Here is a 15746-nt window from a genome sequence, read left to right on the forward strand (position 1 = left end):
GTTGTTCTGAAGAGAAAAAGGAGGGGGGACAATGCACAAAACCTTGAGCTCCTAGGAGGAGTCAACATGAACAAAGAAAACAGCCCCCCACATTCCTTTAACTGCTACATTCCACAGTGCTGATACTTAAAAGCAAAACGAGAAAAACGGGAAAAAAGCTTGCCAACCCAGGTCAAGAATGACATGCAAAAAATAAATAAAATGTGTGCACTTTCACAACTTTGGCAGCTGAATCATCTACCTCACAGTATTGTTGTGAAGATAAAAAGGGGTGAAGGGGAAGGCCACGCACACAGCTTTGAGTCTTTCTTAGTAGAGGAAAAGGAAGCTACAGTATAACATTTGCTCACCATGTTGAGAAATAATAATAAATAAATAAATAAATAAATATTTTTTTATTTATACACCGCCCTTTCTAGTTCAGAAAACCGGGTTCTGGGAGGCTAACAACAAATTTAAAACTCTTAATTGCAATACAACATAGAAGCAGCATAAAATACAGTATGAAAGCATGAATAACAATAAATAAGCCAGTAAAACACCTGGAAAGTGCATGCACACCGCTCCATGCTTTAACTGCAAGATCACACAGCCCAGGCATTTTAGAACAATAAACAATTTGCCAACCCTGATTGAAACAAACAAAAGAGAACACAACAAGAGGAAAATATCTCAATGTAGCCCTGCCCTCCTCAAACTGTTTTCCTGGTAAGTCAGTGCTGCTTTTGCTTTTCCTGCTTGCTCCCAGTGGCAGCAAACACCTTAAAAGCAGAGAAATGGTGAGGAGGAGGAGACGGCAGTGCCGGTGTGTGCCACCTCACCCCCTCAGACAGTAGCCCTGGGGAGTCCTTCTCAGGGTGGGGACATACAGTGTATGGAAAGTATAGCCACAGATGCCTGCAAGCATGATGTAATTGCTGCTTCCTGCTGCCACAGGGCAGGCCTTCTTGCTCCCCTCTGCTGGCTGGCTCCTGCTTGAGCAGCTCTTACCTGGAGGTGAAAGTGGCCAGTTTTGGTGCTCCTCTGCCTCCTTGCTCCACCCTCTCTTGCTACTTTCTTCTGCTCCTGTGCTTTTCAGCGGCTGAAGCACTGCAAATGGGCTTCCTTGTGGATCTGCTTGCAAGTAACACAGACAGGTAACAGTTGCTGCTCCATATGGTAGACCCATTCTGACATTGGGCGCGGTACCACCTATACCCATCTCTCAGTGGGCCTGCCTCTGTGAGTGAAGAAAAAACACTATGGGAATGAAAACATGGGGAAAGGTACACCATGATCTGCAGGCCAAATGCATTTTCACAGAGGGGAATGAAGGTGGGGAAAAGGACAGAGTATTTCTTATCAGCCCTTGGATTGAGCCTAAATTCTGTTTTTCTTTTACTTTTTTAAGAACTCAGGTAATTTCTGAAGTAATCTAAGGAAAGCTTTGGGAAGCTTGCTATCTCTAAATAGTGGGTACAAAGAAGTTTTCATAATTTCTAAATCTAGCTTTTATTGCCTGTTTATCTAAGTGTTTGGAAGAGAGGCAAGAGTGCGAGTTGAAATCTTAACTTCCTCACTTTCAAAGGATGTCTTTGGCCATTATTGATTTTCTGCAAAGAGCCCACTTCTTGCGTCTGTGTACCTGAGATGGACAGTTGCTATAGCTATCGCTCATGGCTGTCAGCGGAGAGGACCCTTCAAAATATGGCAGTGCTTTCTGTCACAATGGTGAAGCTATCAGGTTCAATAGAACAGGCTGTTTCTGAGCACAAAAGTTGAAGTAATTGCATTGGCAATGCTGTAATCTGCTGGTAGGTGTTTGATAGTAGTGAAGAGATCTAATGTTCCAGGAAAAGGTATAATAAAGTCTGAATCATTATAGTTATATAGAAAGAGGATCCATGATGCAAGCTTGATGCAGCCTATTCATGTCAGAGAAACCATAGAACAGCCTTTATTACACTTGGGAAATATTCCTCTCCGCCCCTGTTTTCCCCATTCTTTCTATTCTCTAGCAAAGAATGTAGTTTGTTATGCTGACAATTCCCTTGATGAGCGCCCTTCTTCATGTGTTTCTTCATCATCTTCTGAGGAATAGGAAAAACCTGCATTTGTTACACAGGGAAAGTATTCTGGCCCTGTTGACCTCATATCTAGAACTTTAAAGTACAGGAAGGTCATAAGGTTTCTAGCTTAGTAATGAAGGATTGGATGAATATTTGGATGAATATTTGAAGCCACTGTTTAAAATAACAGCAACCTGGCATGCCTTTCTTCTGTGAAAATGACTCTCATTCAGGTGTGGGAGGTGTGGGCTTTATGAGCTAGAAGGCCTCACTTGCCTGACTACAGTAGGAGAGTGCTATGAAAATGAATGGTACTGTTAGACTTCTATTTGTTAGGAAAAGAATGTAGAAAAAAATATTGATGCCAGAACACCAATAGTGGCATGCACAGTCCTAAGCATATTGTAACTGAACTCAGCAAATCATACTTTGAGTAAAAAATGTTTAATATATTTCTGTTAGTATGTTTTTAAATGTTTTATCTTTCACTAAACATTGAAATATCCATGGAATTTTACACATTACAGATCTAAATTGTGGGGTACATTACTTTCAAGATAGTGGCAATTAGTACTACTTTTAGTGCTTTTATATAGGACAGGGATAAAGAACTGGATCTGCCCATATCTGGTCCACCCTCCGCATCCCACTTTTGGCAGATGTGAACAGCCATCTATCATAGAACATCATGGGAAACCCAGCCAGATCGGCGGGGTAGAAATAAATTATTATTATTATTATTATTATTATTATTATTATTATTAGTCAGGTGATTGAGACTTCAGAGAAAGAATCAGTAGTGCATTCAAAGCATGCTACTGATTTTTTCCTCTCAGCCGAACTTGTATTCAAGCTATGGGTGCAAGGATTAATGCCAAAAGTTGGGCTTAAATTCAGCACCAACTGTAAGGCCCACTCTTGGTAGGGATCAACTGCACTCAAGAGCTTAGACTGAATGAAAACAATCTCAGCAGGTCTTCCAGGCATGGAATGGAAGCCCCACTTGCCAAGGAACAGTGAAGAGTGTGGATCCAACCCCTTGACTTTTCCATTGCACCCTTGGCTTTACTAGACATCATATGCTGCCCTAGGATCTTCTGGGGGAAAGGTGGGATATACTGTATTTAACAAACAAACAAACAAACAAACACAAACAAACACAAACAAACAAACAAACAAACATGACAGCATGCATGGGGCAGATAAGGGTGACTGGGGTAAAATGTCATTTATCAAATAGGACACATACTGCATTTGTCCCAGGAAACTAATACTTCATATTATTCATTACTCTGGTTGTCATCCCTCCTGGTTTTGCTGAACAAGCATTTTTATAGTGCTGCCAGGAGAAGTTTAATTCCTTAGGCTTGCTATCAGACGAAGAATTGCCAGAATGTGGAATTCCCGATACTTTTTAAATCCTGAAAGTCTCAGGGAAGCTCAGATTTCTCTGTTTTCCTTAGATGTGATTAGGGCTTTTTTTCAGCCAGAACTCACCAGAACTCAGTTCTGGCACCTCTCAGGTAGGCACCATTGCCATTCTAAGAGAATGAGAGAGGTGTTCATGGTGAGTTCCTGCAACCCCCCTTTAAAATTAGCACTGGGTCTGATGATTGTAATATTGTAATACCCACTCACCAGAAAGTAATAGTTGAATTGCCATGGTGCTGTACTATAAGCACAAGACAATGTAATTGAAGGTGTGGCAAGTCTCACTGAGAAAAGCAGCACTTATTTCCTACCCCAACCATAACTAGGTGTGCCATGATTGCTGGTTGGCCATTTATTTCAAAAGTGAGAAAGAAATGAGTCATGGGATCATACTAATGATAAATATAGTAAGCTTGTATCATGCTGAAAACTATATACAAAAAGACACATACAGCGGTACCTCGGGTTAAGTTCTTAATTCGTTCTGGAGGTCCGTTCTTAACCCGAAACCTAACCTTTTGCTAATGGGCTCCCACTACCTCTGCACCGCCAGCACATGATTTCTGTTCTCATCCTGGGGCAAAGTTCTTAACCCAAGGTACTATTTCTGGGTTAGCGGAGTCTGTAACCTGAAACGTTTGTAACCTGAAGCGTCTGTAACCTGAGGTACCACTGTATATGTTTTCACTGTCTAAATGAGAACATTGACAGAAATAGGCGCCCCAAACCTTAGCAGCTGTTGAGTGGGCATCCATCCATCCATATATATATAGATATATATCAGGTGTCTGTCAGATTTTATGAAGAAGTAGGGAAAGTAAGAAAAGAATCAAGACCCTAGTGAAGAGCATGGTGTGTGGGGTATATAAGTACAGTGGTTAATATAAACCTGCTGTGAACAAAATGTTACTCATATGCGTAGCAAGATTTCCTTGATACTGAAAAATACTTAAAACGTCTTATTGGAAAATGGCACTATGGAGGCACCAAGGTAATATTGGCCCCTGGCTGGGTTACCTAACAGTGTAACCAACCTTTATTTCATTCAGGGGTTTTGAGCTTTCTCTCCAAAAGTGCAGTGGGTCATCAGTAGAGCTGAAATATCTTTCGTTGTCTGAACTTCATGCCCCAGAGTGATTGATTAAAGCAAAGTTTCTCTTGGACAGGTACATAATGCAATCAATGATGATAAATGATGGGCCCTTTATACTCCTGTAGTTATGTCATCATTTTCTTGAAAAGTGCCTATCAACTATCTTGCGCTTGTCATATTAAACTTTACCACTGTAAATTATCTCATGATAATAAGACTACCTTGAAATGTGCATTTCAAACAATACCCAATTGCTTTTTTCTTTTTTCAAAAAGTCCATTCTTAACCTTTAATAATTTTTGCTCCTCAAAAAGCTTTTTATATACATAAAAAGAAGGGAATCGTGGAATTGAAAAAGTAATTTATTATTTATCTGACAAATTAAATGGCTTTGCCCATATAATGTACTTATTTTTTTATTTCTGTGGACCTGGATCAAATTGTCCTGTTCAGCCATCCTACTTCTATGTTTAATCAACATGCAAGGGGGAGGGGGAAGACAAGCACACTAACTCCTCCCTCCTTGCCCTCCATGAGTTGAATGGATAACTTCTGCAGCAGGGAGCCTTTTCAGCTCATAGAAGATTCCCACATCTTGATTTTCCAGGATTTTAAATCACACAGGGAGCCTCAACTAGTAAAGAAGACTCCCTGTTGAAGTTATCCCTCTGATTTATGGAGGGGAGTGGGAATGAGAAAGCAGAGTTAGGATGTCCCCCCCATGCTCCCCCTTACGTGTTAATTAAACACAGAACACCTGAAGAAGGCTTGCTTTTGTTGGGAACTATATTTTGAGTTAGAGATTGCATTGTTTATATAAAAAATTGCTGTGTACAGAAGGAAAATACGGTAATCATTGCAATATTCGCTTTGGAATACCAAGTGACCCAGTTTACCTTTGCGACATGTTCTTTAGAAACTAATTAATATGATTGGGTATAATCTAATAAACTTGAGAACACATCCATGGATGTATGAATAATGTAGAAGGCCTAAAATTAATATTTGGGGATTATTATTATTATTTTGGCAGAGAATTACTTTGCAATCATAAATTGTTTCAAGAGCCAAGATTACTTTAGTTGTAATAATCAAAAACTGCTACAAAAAACTGGCTCAATTAAGAATACATATGGGTCTTTAGGACGAGGGCTGTCTTTAGCTGTGTACTATCAGTGCCATGAAATAGTGGGCTTGTGTTGGATTTACAAATCCTGGAAGCAAAAAATATTCGCAGGGTAGTAATAGACCATTCCCTAATCCATGTGGGGATGTTTTTTATACAGTAAGTCTGGTCTGCAGTAGCAGGAACTGAAAGCAGCAACAACATGTTCTAGCACAGGCTTCTTTAGCCTCAGCCCTCCAGAAGTTTTTGGCCTACAACTCCCATGATCCCTAGCTAGCAGGACCAGTGTAGTCTCAAAACATCTGGAGGGCCGAGGTTGAGGAAGCCTGTTCTAGCATGTCTACCCCACTCTTTTAGGGTCAGTGTTTTTATTTATTCCCTAAAGGCAAGTTGGGCATTTTTTTCTCTGGTTACTGAGCAATCCAGTATTTTATTACTATTTTATTACTATCACTAGAAGTACCCTTAAGCTCATGATGTGCTACAACACTAATCTGGGTGACGTTGGCCTTCATTTCCTTTTTGATGTTTTGGTTTGATCCGTTACTGCCCTGGAACCTGCAGAGAGAGGTGGTGAATGGAGAATTGCATTTTCTTATTTCTCCAGCTGATTCCCAGGCACAACTCTGCCCTATCCTACAGGAAGGATGTCAACAACATTTCCTGGAATGCAAGTTTATGAACTGTTACTGACTGGCCTCTTATATGCTGGCCAAATAACCTTTCCAGTAGGGTTTGCTTGTTTTTTAAGTTAGGACTTATTAGGTCAATGATTTTCCTAACCAATTGTGTTTTAGATTCTTAAAGCTGTTGTTACTGTGGTAAGTGTGTGTGTATGTGCGTGCGCGTGCGTGCATGCGTACACACACACACACACACACACACACACACACACACACACACTCTATTTCTTGCAGCTTCTCCTTACTTTGGAAGATTCCCAGATTCCTTTAAAGAAGTGTGGTAGACTGAATGGAACACATTTGCCTCCCTCTGTCCAAGTAAGGAGGAAACCACTAGTTAGATGAATGCCTGCAGTAAGGAGGATAAACTTACATTAAAAAACCATGTTAGTTTTATATATATATATGTGCAAGTATTACTGCAAGCATTTCAGAAAGTCTCTCCAATAGGCAGTCTAAGAAAAGCAGTATATGTAAGAAGTTGAACAGCAGGAAACACAGCTATAAGGCACCATTAATGTTTCATTGCAGATCTCCTGTAGCAGAATACCAATTATTTAGGACTACCGTTGCATGGTGATAAATGTTGTATGATATATTTTGAATGCTCTTCACTTAGGTATCCAGAGCCTTACACGGCATACTTCCTAACAGGCAGCGATCCAGAATTTGCTGTATCGCCTCAAGCTGGGGAACTTCTTCCACTTGACTCGACAGGAACCTGGATCACTGTTGGATTCAAGCCTAATATGTACAGCAAGAAACACACAGCAACATTAGTAATACAGGTGAGCCCTGACAATGGGATTCCTGATAAGGGACTTTACTGTAGTAAGCTCATGGACTTAAGGATTTTTTTCTCTAAAATAAATGCTTATAAAATATCCTTTCTGTGGCTAGATATCTCCTTCTAGTGAAATGGGTCAGCTCTGCTATAAAGAAGGTACCTGAAAATGACTTTTGTTCTTGGTTGCTGTAGTATCCATATCACACTCCGTCAATGTACAGAATTTACAGTGTGGAATTCTGAGTTGCCTTTCCTACCCATAGTGTGAGATGACTCACTTGACCCAAACAAAGATGCTAGAAGTTGATGCTGTTTATTTCAAGCACCCCATTAATCCCTGGGGTACAAATAAAGCCAGCAGCCCATTTATTATTTCTGCTTACTTCCTGCTGTGAACTAATTCCCTCAGAAGCTGCATCTCAAACTGTTGAGCATTAACAAGAGTTTTGATTACCTAGGGTGCTAGACAGTATACATATTTCTAACGCTCTGCTCTTAGTTCATAAAACAAAATGTTCTGCCTTGCTTTATTATTTCATGGTAATGTTTTTTTGCACCATGGTGCAGTTCCGGTAATGTGGCTTTTTGAGGCACCCCCTATGCTGGGAACAATAAATGACCTAATTACACACATTGTGGCAGATAGCTGTTGTCTGCTTCACAGTAATAGACTATGAACTCATTTCTAGTGAAATTTCTCTTTGGTGCTTTCAGACCACAGCAATGCAATGGATGTATGAGATCAACGGCCTGCCCCCACAAACTGAACCACCAAGTTCATCAGCAAAAGTTGACTGCAGGAATACCTATGTCAGATCAGCTACGGTGCAACAACGCAACTTTGTACGGGAAAATATGAAGCTGTTATCCACTGGCGTGTCCTCCACCATTAAAGGAGCACCTCTCGTTTTAAGAGCAAAATAAAGCATAATGCCCTCATTTTATATATTTTTTATTTTTTAGAAGAGCTGTATTTACTCAGACTAAATGCTTTATACACAGTGAATTGTAAAACAATAAATTTTGTAAAAATTCTAGTGAGCAACTCAGTGTAGAGTTTGTTTTACCTACTTGGGAGAATGTGTTGGGAATTTTTGCTGAGTTTCCCTGATCAAGTGGTGATAGCATATTAACATAAAAATACTGCAAGATCTGCAGTGTCCTAACATTGGAATATCACTGTGTCATTTTTAGGATAGCCATAATAGAAAAACCAAGCCCTCAAGTATAGGGTACCATTGCAATCTACTATTGGTATTACTGAAGTTAATTAAGCACTTGGTTAAGGGCTTCCCAGATTCAAAGTCATTTAATTAACCAATGCATGTGCCGCATTGAATACTAATGCAATGTTATTAATACTAGTTCAATACAGGTGGTTTTTAAAAATACTTTTTGTTGCTTCCTACTTGTATCCTTTTTGACTTTCTGTAAACTAAGAACTACAAATTTTAAAAGTTGTTTTGAGCATTGCAAACAGCAAGGGCGCTTGGTAATGCCTGCCCCGCAGGATGCATTTATAATATTGATGATGTGGAACTGGTAGGAGCTACTGATTTACTGTCTCTGCTGTGTCAGCTTCATTGGCAAGAGTACAGTGAAATTATATCAGTAGCACAAGAACTGTGGAATTCTGGCTGAGCTATCCTTGGCAGAGAAGTGGGGGAAGATGCTGTAAGACACACTTAAATTCATTCAGTCGTGAAGACCGCAGGGATCTGGGTCAGCCTGCATCATACATTAGAGCATTCAACAAGTGGCACTTTCTTACAGTGAGATAAAATGAATGGGCATTATGTGGGTGCAGTGATGTATGGATTATGTCCCTACCTAGCAATCCTAATAGCCTAGATCAGTAATGCTGTGATCTGAAGCTTTAGGATATGTTGACATTGGGGTTTTGTCTAGGACTTAGATGCACTCATTCTTTGAATATGACCTCCACAGGAAGCAGGGCAACAGCAGTGCTAAACCCTGTCATTCCAGGAAGAATTGGTAGTGTGAGGGAAGGCTCCAGAGTGTGCATGTGTGTGTGTGTGGGGGGGAGTATTGTGCCAAAATCCTCACAACATTGTGGCTGTATTTCATGATTGGCCCTAAAAGAACAAGTTCTCAATGGAGAAACCTGGATTGTACAAGGTGGTTGAGCCATTTAATTTAGACCACACTCTTCCTCTTTCTCCACCCAGATATTCTAGCACATCCCTATAAATTTTACTGATGCTCTGTCAAGGATGGATTTGTTTCACACAGACCTCCCCAGGAGTTTTCGTCTGTGCCCTAACACTTTCTGCTTCCACTGCTGCTGCACAACCCTCTATGACTATCACACTTGCACCTACTCCACTGGTGCAATTATGTGGCTATCCCAAGACTCACCCTGCCATAATTAACACTGAAGAACCTACCCTGGACATAACTACCCAGATCTCTTCCCTTAACTTCTATTTTGGGGAAGAAGGGGTTATTCTAAGTGTGGTCTTTTGGATCATCCAGTATAGATTGGAAGAAAGGTGGTGCTGGGTTAGCTTGACTAGCACCATAAAACCACATTAAAAGAACTCTGTAAATGCTATTTTACCCACAGTTTAAGCAGTATATTTTAACTGCAAATATGAAGGGTAAAAAATAAGAATGGCATTTGCTGGCTTCCTTGGTCTGAAATGAGCAAGAAAAATAGTTAAAATCAAAATATTTCAATAGGACTGTAACAGGTAAATCTAATATTTATAATAAAAAAGATAAATATCAAGGCACATCCAGGGTGTTTATCTGCCTGCTAGATATTTAATAATGGTATTTCTCCCTGCAGTGACTTCTTGCTCTAAAATAAATGACTGAACAGTGTCTTATTGCTGACACAGATCACAGTTTGTTGCTAATGGAATGTTAACTGCTTTTTAAATAACTCTGAATAAATCTGCTGATCCATAAGATTCATCAGAAAGAAATTCAATTCATCTCTTGGCTCTGTTGCCTGCGCTGACATTAAACATATTCTTCCATAGTTTACTTCACTCTGGACTCATAATGCCACTATCAGCACCCAGTTTGCAACAGGACAGTTTAACAGAAGGACTGTGACACATTAATAATATAATGTGAAATAGAGATGATATCTAAAAGGAGGTGAGGGCCTCAAAAACATTTTCTCTACTCCTATATATGCAGACCCAGAGCCTTTTGCAAACTAAAAACGAACACAGAGAAAATATATAATGGTCCTATGAAAAGCAATCATATAGAGGAGCTTGCATCTTTAAAAAGATTTTGAAGTTAAGAGAGCCAAAATTACACAACAAATCTTTCTTCTTGTATCTCATTTAAAACATATACTGCCCCATAACCTATTTAGAATTTCAGGGCAGCATACAACCAATTGCATCACAGTACAAACACACTAAAAACTTATCACAAGTTGCATTAAAAATGTTCCTGTGGCAGTTGCATAGTCATACATTCTAGCAATAGCAATGTAGGTGCTAATGGATGATGGGAGAATCACGTTCTGCCACCAATGACCTACTGTGAGTTGACTGCTGTTGAAACAATTTTTCCCCCTACAATAATTTGAAGACCCACTGGTGGGAAGAGGATTGTATCACTTGCAAGCAATGGGCTGCAGGACGCATGACTTGCCTGTACGATGATGATGAATCAAAGAACATGGCAGCCAATGGAGGCTTCTTGGAGTGAAAGGAAGTGTAACTGCATGCTCACCAGAAGCCCACAATGGTAGCACATTCCCATCTGAATGAATATCAATAGTCCAGTTTTTTTGCAGATGTTTCTAGTGTTGTGAGGGAGTGGATATTCTGTGTTTTTGCTATAGTAGACATTGCTAACTTCAATTCTTCTGAACATGTTCTCAAGATATCAGGAGAGAAGCGGCAGCTTATTGGACTCCCAGCAATCTAACATTAAAAAAAACAGCAACCCATGAAGAAAAGAAATGACGATAAGGTAAAGGAAGAAGATAGGGCAACCAAAATGTCAAATATTAAGGAAACACAAAAACGAACAATGACCCAGCTTTGTGGCGCATTCTAACGTCATTCAAACATGGTGCATTTCCTCCTCTTGGTGACATGCATCTGGAATTGAAAAATGGACACTTCTGTTTTTTATGAGTTGTTGTTTTTTTACAAATGTCAAGCGTTGTAATATTAGCTGAAATATGGAAGAGCACTAAGAATGGTATGTTCCAAGACAACAAAAATAAGGTATAGTATCTTAATAAATCATTCTAGACAAGCAAGCCAAAAGTACGTTTGCTCAAGATACTGCAAATAAATAATGGATATCTTGGATATCTACTTCAGTATGAGCAAGAAATATGAAATGTATCACATATCAAATACAAATGATAAAACAGTAAAATATATGAAACACAAAGTAGTATGGAACAGACTAGCAACTAAATTCAGGTATTCAATACAATTAATTGGCCATCAATTTTAGAAGTCAAATCAGATATTAGGTACTAAATTCTGCCTAAAATACTATACCCATGTTGTAAAGGACATCCAGACCTGCCACAAAGGTAGTTCTGAAGTGCAGAGCAAAGGCAAATTTGACCTGCCTGGCAACCCTCAAGATCACATGTGCCTTCCTCCTCTGGTCAATTTTAGGCTGTTTGGACATTTAAAGCTTACAATTGTCTCCAAAGAATCCTGGGAATTGCAGTCTTCTAAGAGTGCTGGGCCCCTTCATGGATCACTGCCTTGCCATGGCGAAGGGGCTTGAAGAACTCAGAGAAGCTATGAACTATGCCGAGCAGGGCACCCAAGATGAACAGGTCATAGTGGAGAGTTTTGACCAAACGTGATCCACCTGGAGGAGGAACCGGCAAGCCACTCCAGTATCCCTGCCAAGAAAACTCCATGGACAAAGACAACAGGCATATAAAAGATATGACGCTGGAAGATGAGCCCCTCAGGTCGGAAGGCGTCCAACATGCTACTGGGGAAGAGCGGAGGGCAAGTACAAGTAGATCCAGAGCTGATGAAGCGGCTGGGCCAAAGCCGAAAGGACGCTCAGTTGCGGATATGCCTGGAAGCGAAAGGAAAGTCCAATGCTGTAAAGAAAAATATTGCATAGGAACCTGGAATGTAAGAACCATGAACCTGGGTAAGTTGGAGGTGGTCAAAAATGAGATGGCAAGAATAAATATTGACATCCTGGGCATCAGTGAACTAAAATGGACGGGAATGGGTGAATTCAGTTCGGATGACCATCATATCTACTACTGTGGGCAAGAAACCCATAAAAGAAATGGAGTGGCCCTCATAGTCAACAAAAGAGTGGTGAAAGCTGTACTGGGATGCAATCTCAAAAATGATAGAATGATCTCGATACGAATCCAAGGCAGACCTTTTAACATCACAGTAATCCAAGTTTATGCACCAACTACTTGTGCTGAAGAAACTGAAATTGACCAATTCTATGAAGACTTACAAGACCTTATAGAAGTGACACCAAAGAAGGATGTTCTTCTCATTATAGGGGATTGGAATGCTAAAGTAGGGAGTCAAGAGATAAAAGGAACAACTGGCAAGTTTGGCCTTGGAGATCAAAACGAAGCAGGGCAAAGGCTAATAGAGTTCTGTCAAGAGAACAAGCTGGTCATCACAAACACGCTTTTCCAGCAACACAAGAGACGACTCTACACATGGACATCACCAGATGGGCAGCATCGAAATCAGATTGATTATATTCTCTGCAGCCAAAGATGGAGAAGCTCTATACAGTCAGCAAAAACAAGACCTGGAGCTGACTGTGGCTCAGATCATCAGCTTCTTATAGCAAAATTCAAGCTTAAACTGAAGAAAGTAGGAAAAACCACTGGGCCGGTAAGATACAATCTAAGTCAAATCCCTTATGAATACACAGTGGAAGTGAGGAACAGGTTTAAGGATTTAGATTTGGTGGACAGAATGCCTGAAGAACTATGGATGGAGGCTCGTAACATTATACAGGAGGCAGCAACGAAAACCATCCCAATGAAAAGGAAATGCAAGAAAGCAAAGTGGCTGTCCAATGAGGCCTTACAAATAGCGGGGGAGAGAAGGCAAGCAAAATGCGAGGGAGATGGTGAAAGATACAGGAAATTGAATGCAGATTTCCAAAGAATAGCAAGGAGAGAGAAGAAGACCTTCTTAAACGAGCAATGCAAAGAAATAGAGGAAAGCAATAGAATGGGAAGAACCAGAGATCTGTTCAAGAAAATTGGAGATATGAAAGGAACATTTCGTACAAAGATTTCCACAATAAAGGACAAAAGTGGAAAGGACCTAACAGAAGCAGAAGACATCAAGAAGAGGTGGCAAGAATACACAGAGGAATTATACCAGAAAGAAATGGATGTCTCGTATACCCCAGGTAGTGTGGTTGCTGACCTTGAGCCAGACATCCTGGAAAGTGAAGTCAAATGGGCCTTAGAAAGCACTGCAAATAACAAGGCCAGTGGAAGTGATGGCATTCCAGCTGAACTATTTAAAATTTTAAAAGATGATGCTGTTAAGGTGCTACACTCAATATGCCAGCAAGTTCGGAAAACTCAGCAGTGGCCAGAGGATTGGAGAAGATCAGTCTACATCCCAATCCCAAAGAAGGGCAGTGCCAAAGAATGCTCCAACTACCGCACAATTGCACTCATTTCACACGCTAGCAAGGTTATGCTTAAAATTCTACAAGGAAGGCTCAAGCAGTATGTGGACCGAGAACTCCCAGAAGTGCAAGCTGGATTTAGAAGAGGCAGAGGAACCAGAGACCAAATTGCAAACATGCGCTGGATTATGGAGAAAGCTAGAGAGTTCCAGAAAGACATCTACTTCTGCTTCATTGACTATGCAAAAGCTTTTGACTGTGTCGACCACGGCAAACTATGGCAAGTTCTTAAAGAAATGGGAGTGCCAGATCACCTCATCTGTCTCCTGAGAAATCTCTATGTGGGACAAGAAGCTACAGTTAGAACTGGATATGGAACAACTGATTGGTTCAAAATTGGGAAAGGAGTACGACAAGGCTGTATTTTGTCTCCCTGCTTATTTAACTTATATGCAGAATTCATCATGCGAAAGGCAGGGCTGGATGAACCCCTAGCCGGAATTAAGATTGCCGGAAGAAATATCAACAACCTCAGATATGCAGATGACACAACCTTGATGGCAGAAAGTGAGGAGGAATTAAAGAACCTTTTAATGAGGGTGAAAGAGGAGAGCGCAAAATATGGCCTGAAGCTCAACATCAAAAAAACGAAGATCATGGCCACTGGTCCCATCACCTCCTGGCAAATAGAAGGGGAAGAAATGGAGGTAGTGAGAGATTTTACTTTCTTGGGCTCAATGATCACTGCAGATGGTGACAGCAGCCACGAAATTAAAAGACGCCTGCTTCTTGGGAGAAGGGCAATGACAGGCCTAGACAGCATCTTGAGAAGTAGAGACATCACCTTGCCAACAAAGGTTCGTATAGTTAAAGCTATGGTTTTCCCAGTAGTGATGTATGGAAGTGAGAGCTGGACCATAAAGAAGGCTGATCGCCGAAGAATTGATGCTTTTGAATTATGGTGCTGGAGGAGACTCTTGAGAGTCCCATGGACTGCAAGAAGATCAAACCTCTCCATACTGAAGGAAATCAACCCTGAGTGCTCACTGGAAGGACAGATCCTGAAGCTGAGGCTCCAGTACTTTGGCCACCTCATGAGAAGAGAAGACTCCCTGGAGAAGACCCTGATGTTGGGAAAGATGGAGGGCACAAGGAGAAGGGGACGGCAGAGGACGAGATGGTTGGATAGTGTTTTCGAGGTTACCAGCATGAGTTTGAGCAAACTGCGGGAGGCAGTGGAGGACAGAGGTGCCTGGCGTTCTCTGGTCCATGGGGTCACGAAGAGTCGGACACGACTAAACGACTAAACAACAACAACAAAGAGTGCTGGGAATGGTAGTTCTCTGAGGGGGTAAACTAGAGTTTCCAGGATTCTATGGGCAAGTTGTATGCTTTAAATGTATGGTTTTCACACAACCTTTATTGTTCTAAAACAGGATGGGAAAGTTGTGGCCCTCCAGATGTTGCTGAATTCTAACTCTCATCAGCCAATGATAAGGGATGTTGGGGACAGGAGTCCAGCAACATCTGGAAGGGGTAAGTTTCCCATCCCTGCCCTAAATCTTATTCCAACTATACTGATGGTGAGCTTGTGCAAGAAAAGAACCGTATACAGGACCTAATCTCACTTCTCATCTGAAGTTTGGCAAGATCTAATGGCAAGGCAACCTGAAAGAGCTTCTCACCTCTTTGTAGTCTTAACAGTTTCTATGTCAATAAAGGAGACTGAATTGAATTGACTTAACAGTTGCAGATTTCTTTTGCAGGGGAGGAGTTCCACAACTTAAAATTAAAGGATATGGATGACAGTTCTTTGTGCACAAGTCCTAGAATCCTCTGCCTGCAGGTACCAAATGGAAATAGTGCAGGTGGATTGTGTCCACTGTCTTTTTCTATTTGGTGCAGCAACTGGCTTAGATAATTGTCAAGGTTATGGGGGATTAATCAAGCGAGAAGGAAATGCTGGCAG

General features: G+C 40.8%; 1 long non-coding RNA gene across 1 annotated transcript; it reads left to right on the plus strand.

The window, feature by feature from the left end:
• The first annotated feature begins 6820 nt into the window (after window positions 1–6820).
• On the plus strand, window positions 6821–8213 carry LOC310837153. Its single transcript, XR_014560442.1, has 2 exons — window positions 6821–7169; window positions 7883–8213. It is a non-coding gene; the product is annotated as an uncharacterized lncRNA (long non-coding RNA).
• Window positions 8214–15746: the final 7533 nt, after the last annotated feature.

This window comes from Podarcis gaigeae (assembly GCF_964106915.1).
Source record: "Podarcis gaigeae genome assembly, contig: HAP1_SCAFFOLD_264, whole genome shotgun sequence".
In the NCBI taxonomy this organism is placed as follows: Eukaryota; Metazoa; Chordata; class Lepidosauria; order Squamata; family Lacertidae; genus Podarcis; species Podarcis gaigeae.